The 5,000-nt window shown below is 47.2% G+C and overlaps 11 non-coding genes across 11 annotated transcripts; 6 read left to right on the plus strand and 5 right to left on the minus strand.

The window, feature by feature from the left end:
• The first annotated feature begins 118 nt into the window (after positions 1–118).
• TRNAK-CUU (transfer RNA lysine (anticodon CUU)) lies at positions 119–191 on the plus strand. Its single transcript has one exon. It is a non-coding gene; the product is annotated as a tRNA-Lys (tRNA).
• Positions 192–788: 597 nt separating this feature from the next.
• Positions 789–859, minus strand: TRNAC-GCA (transfer RNA cysteine (anticodon GCA)). Its single transcript has one exon. It is a non-coding gene; the product is annotated as a tRNA-Cys (tRNA).
• Positions 860–991: 132 nt separating this feature from the next.
• TRNAK-CUU (transfer RNA lysine (anticodon CUU)) lies at positions 992–1,064 on the plus strand. The gene has a single exon. It is a non-coding gene; the product is annotated as a tRNA-Lys (tRNA).
• Positions 1,065–1,493: 429 nt separating this feature from the next.
• Positions 1,494–1,566, plus strand: TRNAK-CUU (transfer RNA lysine (anticodon CUU)). Its single transcript has one exon. It is a non-coding gene; the product is annotated as a tRNA-Lys (tRNA).
• Positions 1,567–2,178: 612 nt separating this feature from the next.
• On the minus strand, positions 2,179–2,249 carry TRNAG-GCC (transfer RNA glycine (anticodon GCC)). Its single transcript has one exon. It is a non-coding gene; the product is annotated as a tRNA-Gly (tRNA).
• A 135-nt stretch (positions 2,250–2,384) lies between these two features.
• TRNAK-CUU (transfer RNA lysine (anticodon CUU)) lies at positions 2,385–2,457 on the plus strand. The gene has a single exon. It is a non-coding gene; the product is annotated as a tRNA-Lys (tRNA).
• Positions 2,458–2,987: 530 nt separating this feature from the next.
• On the minus strand, positions 2,988–3,058 carry TRNAG-GCC (transfer RNA glycine (anticodon GCC)). The gene has a single exon. It is a non-coding gene; the product is annotated as a tRNA-Gly (tRNA).
• A 129-nt stretch (positions 3,059–3,187) lies between these two features.
• Positions 3,188–3,260, plus strand: TRNAK-CUU (transfer RNA lysine (anticodon CUU)). The gene has a single exon. It is a non-coding gene; the product is annotated as a tRNA-Lys (tRNA).
• A 577-nt stretch (positions 3,261–3,837) lies between these two features.
• TRNAG-GCC (transfer RNA glycine (anticodon GCC)) lies at positions 3,838–3,908 on the minus strand. Its single transcript has one exon. It is a non-coding gene; the product is annotated as a tRNA-Gly (tRNA).
• Positions 3,909–4,725: 817 nt separating this feature from the next.
• On the minus strand, positions 4,726–4,796 carry TRNAG-GCC (transfer RNA glycine (anticodon GCC)). Its single transcript has one exon. It is a non-coding gene; the product is annotated as a tRNA-Gly (tRNA).
• Positions 4,797–4,925: 129 nt separating this feature from the next.
• On the plus strand, positions 4,926–4,998 carry TRNAK-CUU (transfer RNA lysine (anticodon CUU)). Its single transcript has one exon. It is a non-coding gene; the product is annotated as a tRNA-Lys (tRNA).
• Positions 4,999–5,000: the final 2 nt, after the last annotated feature.

Below are 5,000 nucleotides of genomic sequence, written 5' to 3' on the forward strand. Positions count from 1 at the left end.
GACTGCTGCTGCTGCTGTTGCTGCTGCTGCTGCTGCTGGCACCCAGGCCTCACCACGGCCTCCTGCCCACAGATACCATGTCCCACTCTGGCGGAGCAAGCTCTCCAGTCAAGCAGTTGCCCGGCTAGCTCAGTCGGTAGAGCATGAGACTCTTAATCTCAGGGTCGTGGGTTCGAGCCCCACGTTGGGCGATGACTGGTAACTTTTCGTTTCTGCATCACCCCACCAAACAGCTCACAGATACCCTCCCTGAAATAAATAAAACCAAATGCCTCAATGCAACTGAAGCAAAGAAAAATGTTGGAAAGGATAAAGATGATCAGAAGCAAATAAGGCCACTTCTACACTTAGACTATTCGGAAGGCTACTGATTTTTTCTCACTATTCAGCTGCAGTCCAAAGGAAATTACTGAGCTGTATTCAATCTGGTAGAGTGCTTCTTACTTTTCTGGCTGTGCTTACCTCTATTAACCCACCAAAGAGCCCACAGATTATTCCTTGAAAAAAAACTAATACCGAAAAAAACTCAAACTCAGCGATCCAACTTTGAGGAAAATCATTTTGAAGGATAAAGAGGATGGAATCAAAGAATGCTACTGATTGATTCTCACTATTCAGCTGCAGTCCAAAGTAAAACCCTGGACTTTATTCAATCTCCTGGGGTCCTTTTTTATCTCTATAGTAGAAATTCATCAGTAGCTCTACAAAACGTCTCCCTGTAGTCCTAGCCTTAAATAAAGAATAAGACATGGTTTGGAATGGGAGCTGAAGGACTAAAAGAACAGCGCTGCATTGGCCGGGAATCGAACCCGGGCCTCCCGCGTTGCAGGCGAGAATTCTACCACTGAACCACCAATGCTCTGCCATGACATTTAGTTTTTGGCAACCGACTGCTGCTGCTGCTGCTGCTGGCACCCAGGCCTCACCACGGCCTCCTGCCCACAGATACCATGTCCCACTCTGGCGGAGCAAGCTCTCCAGTCAAGCAGTTGCCCAGCTAGCTCAGTCGGTAGAGCATGAGACTCTTAATCTCAGGGTCGTGGGTTCGAGCCCCTCGTTGGGCGATGACAGATAACTTTTCGTTTCTGGCTGTGCTTACCTGCATCACCCCACCAAACAGCTCACAGATACCCTCCCTGAAATAAATAAAAAAAAGGAAAGGATAAATATGATCAGAAGCAAGTAAGGCCACTTCTACACTTAGACCATTCGGAAGGCTACTGATTTTTTCTCACTATTCAGCTGCAGTCCAAAGGAAATTACTGAGCTGTATTCAATCTGGTAGAGTGCTTCTTTCTTTTCTGGCTGTGCTTACCTCTATTAACCCACCAAAGAGAATTCTACCACTGAACCACCAATGCTCTGCCATGACATTTAGTTTTTGGCAACCGACTGCTGCTGCTGCTGCTGCTGGCACCCAGGCCTCACCACGGCCTCCTGCCCACAGATACCATGTCCCACTCTGGCGGAGCAAGCTCTCCAGGCAAGCAGTTGCCCGGCTAGCTCAGTCGGTAGAGCATGAGACTCTTAATCTCAGGGTCGTGGGTTCGAGCCCCACGTTGGGCGATGACTGGTAACTTTTCGTTTCTGGCTGTGCTTACCTGCATCACCCCACCAAACAGCTCACAGATACCCTCCCTGAAATAAATAAAACCAAATGCCTCAATGCAACTGAAGCAAAGAAAAATGTTGGAAAGGATAAAGATGATCAGAAGCAAGTAAGGCCACTTCTACACTTAGACCATTCGGAAGGCTAGTGATTTTTTCTCACTATTCAGCTGCAGTCCAAAGGAAATTACTGAGCTGTATTCAATCTGGTAGAGTGCTTCTTTCTTTTCTGGCTGTGCTTACCTCTATTAACCCACCAAAGAGCCCACAGATTACCTCCTTGAAAAAAAACTAATACCGAAAAAAACTCAAACTCAGTGATCCAACTTTGAGGAAAATCATTTTGAAGGATAAAGAGGATGGAATCAAAGAATGCTACTGATTGATTCTCACTATTCAGCTGCAGTCCAAAGTAAAACCCTAGACTTTATTCAATCTCCTGGGGTCCTTTTTTATCTCTATAGTAGAAATTCATCAGTAGCTCTACAAAACGTCTCCCTGTAGTCCCAGCCTTAAATAAAGACTAAGGCATGGTTTGGAATGGGAGCTGAAGGACTAAAAGAACAGCGCTGCATTGGCCGGGAATCAAACCCGGGCCTCCCGCGTGGCAGGCGAGAATTCTACCACTGAACCACCAATGCTCTGCCATGACATTTAGTTTTTGGCAACCGGCTGCTGCTGCTGCTGCTGCTGCTGGCACCCAGGCCTCACCACGGCCTCCTGCCCACAGATACCATGTCCCACTCTGGCGGAGCAAGCTCTCCAATCAAGCAGTTGCCCGGCTAGCTCAGTCGGTAGAGCATGAGACTCTTAATCTCAGGGTCGTGGGTTCGAGCCCCACGTTGGGCGATGACTGGTAACTTTTCGTTTCTGGCTGTGCTTACCTGCATCACCCCACCAAACAGCTCACAGAAGCAAGTAAGGCCACTTCTACACTTAGACCATTCGGAAGGCTAGTGATTTTTTCTCACTATTCAGCTGCAGTCCAAAGGAAATTACTGAGCTGTATTCAATCTGGTAGAGTGCTTCTTTCTTTTCTGGCTGTGCTTACCTCTATTAACCCACCAAAGAGCCCACAGATTACCTCCTTGAAAAAAAACTAATACCGAAAAAAACTCAAACTCAGCGATCCAACTTTGAGGAAAATCATTTTGAAGGATAAAGAGGATGGAATCAAAGAATGCTACTGATTGATTCTCACTATTCAGCTGCAGTCCAAAGTAAAACCCTGGACTTTATTCAATCTCCTGGGGTCCTTTTTTATCTCTATAGTAGAAATTCATCAGTAGCTCTACAAAACGTCTCCCTGTAGTCCTCGCCTTAAATAAAGACTAAGACATGGTTTGGAAATGGAAGCGGAAGGACTAAAAGAACAGCGCTGCATTGGCCGGGAATCGAACCCGGGCCTCCCGCGTGGCAGGCGAGAATTCTACCACTGAACCACCAATGCTCTGCCATGACATTTAGTTTTTGGCAACCGGCTGCTGCTGCTGCTGCTGGCACCCAGGCCTCACCACGGCCTCCTTCCCACAGATACCATGTCCCACTCTGGCAGAGCAAGCTCTCCAATCAAGCAGTTGCCCGGCTAGCTCAGTCGGTAGAGCATGAGACTCTTAATCTCAGGGTCGTGGGTTCGAGCCCCACGTTGGGTGATGACTGGTAACTTTTCGTTTCTGGCTGTGCTTACCTGCATCACCCCACCAAACAGCTCACAGATACCCTCCCTGTGTTTACCTGCATCACCCCACCAAACAGCTCACAGAAGCAAGTAAGGCCACTTCTACACTTAGACCATTCGGAAGGCTAGTGATTTTTTCTCACTATTCAGCTGCAGTCCAAAGGAAATTACTGAGCTGTATTCAATCTGGTAGAGTGCTTCTTTCTTTTCTGGCTGTGCTTACCTCTATTAACCCACCAAAGAGCCCACAGATTACCTCCTTGAAAAAAAACTAATACCGAAAAAAACTCAAACTCAGCGATCCAACTTTGAGGAAAATCATTTTGAAGGATAAAGAGGATGGAATCAAAGAATGCTACTGATTGATTCTCACTATTCAGCTGCAGTCCAAAGTAAAACCCTGGACTTTATTCAATCTCCTGGGGTCCTTTTTTATCTCTATAGTAGAAATTCATCAGTAGCTCTACAAAACGTCTCCCTGTAGTCCTAGCCTTAAATAAAGACTAAGACATGGTTTGGAAATGGAAGCGGAAGGACTAAAAGAACAGCGCTGCATTGGCCGGGAATCGAACCCGGGCCTCCCGCGTGGCAGGCGAGAATTCTACCACTGAACCACCAATGCTCTGCCATGACATTTAGTTTTTGGCAACCGACTGCTGCTGCTGCTGCTGCTGGCACCCAGGCCTCACCACGGCCTCCTGCCCACAGATACCATGTCCCACTCTGGCGGAGCAAGCTCTCCAGTCAAGCAGTTGCCCGGCTAGCTCAGTCAGTAGAGCATGAGACTCTTAATCTCAGGGTCGTTGGTTCGAGCCCCACGTTGGGCGATGACTGGTAACTTTTCGTTTCTGGCTGTGCTTACCTGCATCACCCCACCAAACAGCTCACAGATACCCTCCCTGAAATAAATAAAACCAAATGCCTCAATGCAACTGAAGCAAAGAAAAATGTTGGAAAGGATAAAGATGATCAGAAGCAAATAAGGCCACTTCTACACTTAGACCATTTGGAAGGCTACTGATTTTTTCTCACTATTCAGCTGCAGTCCAAAGGAAATTACTGAGCTGTATTCAATCTGGTAGAGTGCTTCTTTCTTTTCTGGCTGTGCTTACCTCTATTAACCCACCAAAGAGCCCACAGATTACCTCCTTGAAAAAAAACTAATACCGAAAAAAACTCAAACTCAGCGATCCAACTTTGAGGAAAATCATTTTGAAGGATAAAGAGGATGGAATCAAAGAATGCTACTGATTGATTCTCACTATTCAGCTGCAGTCCAAAGTAAAACCCTGGACTTTATTCAATCTCCTGGGGTCCTTTTTTATCTCTATAGTAGAAATTCATCAGTAGCTCTACAAAACGTCTCCCTGTAGTCCTAGCCTTAAATAAAGACTAAGACATGGTTTGGAATGGGAGCTGAAGGACTAAAATAACAGCGCTGCATTGGCCGGGAATCGAACACGGGCCTCCCGCGTGGCAGGCGAGAATTCTACCACTGAACCACCAATGCTCTGCCATGACATTTAGTTTTTGGCAACCGACTGCTGCTGCTGCTGCTGGCACCCAGGCATCACCACGGCCTCCTGCCCACAGATACCATGTCCCACTCTGGCGGAGCAAGCTCTCCAGTCAAGCAGTTGCCCGGCTAGCTCAGTCGGTAGAGCATGAGACTCTTAATCTCAGGGTCGTGGGTTCGAGCCCCACGTTGGGCGAT

Source organism: Hyla sarda, chromosome 1 (assembly GCF_029499605.1).
Source record: "Hyla sarda isolate aHylSar1 chromosome 1, aHylSar1.hap1, whole genome shotgun sequence".
NCBI lineage: Eukaryota > Metazoa > Chordata > Amphibia > Anura > Hylidae > Hyla > Hyla sarda.